Here is a 935-nt window from a genome sequence, read left to right as displayed (position 1 = left end):
GCCTTGCAACCTTAGTTCCCTAATAAGTTCAAGAAAAGTCATTAATTTACATTTTCTTCTGCTTTTTGTTGTTGTTATGATGGAAGCAACAACCTTTCCAGCTCTCTAAATCTCTAAGCTGAAGTTCAAAGTCTATATAACCACTTTTGAATACCATTTGGCAATTTCTAGTTTTGTTTCTTTTTATTTTGGCGGCTGGCCAGTACAGGGATCTGAACGCGTGACCTTGATGTTATAGGGCTGTGCTCTAACCAACTGAGCTAGCTGGCCAGCCCCCATTTGGCAATTTCTAATATAACCACTTTTGAATACCATTTGGCAATTTCTAATAAAGTTAAACATATAGTTATTCTATGACCCAGCAATGCCAGTCTTATGCATATTCTCAAAAAAACAGATTCACAAAAAAACTTGTATGAGAATTCACAGTAGTTCAAGCAAACAATAGGCCTATCAAGAGAAGACTAGATCAATTGTGGTATATCCTACAATGGAATAATAGACAATTATTTTCAAAACACAAATTACTGATACATGTAATAACATCGATAAATCTAAAAACTTTTTGTTGAATGAAAGCAGCCAGACACAAAAGAATATATATGTTTCCTTTAAATGAAGTTCAAAAATAGGCAAAACTAAACTATGGCAATCAAGTAAGAATAGTGGTTACTTCTGGGGTTTGGGGACGATATTAACTAGTAAGGAACATGAAGGAATTTTCTGGGGTGTTGGAAGTGTTCTGTATCTTGATTTTGATAATTTATATATATGTAAAAATTTAGCAACCTGTACACTTAAGATTTGTACATTTTACTAAGTGTGAATTACAATTTAATTTTTAAAAATAAGGTAAGGGGGCCGGCCCCGTGGCGCACTCGGGAGAGTGCGGCGCTGGGAGCGCAGTGACGCTCCTGCCACGGGTTCAGATCCTA

Source organism: Galeopterus variegatus, unplaced genomic scaffold (assembly GCF_000696425.1).
Source record: "Galeopterus variegatus unplaced genomic scaffold, G_variegatus-3.0.2 Scaffold9463, whole genome shotgun sequence".
Classification (NCBI taxonomy): domain Eukaryota; kingdom Metazoa; phylum Chordata; class Mammalia; order Dermoptera; family Cynocephalidae; genus Galeopterus; species Galeopterus variegatus.
Note: the sequence above shows the minus strand (reverse complement) of the source record.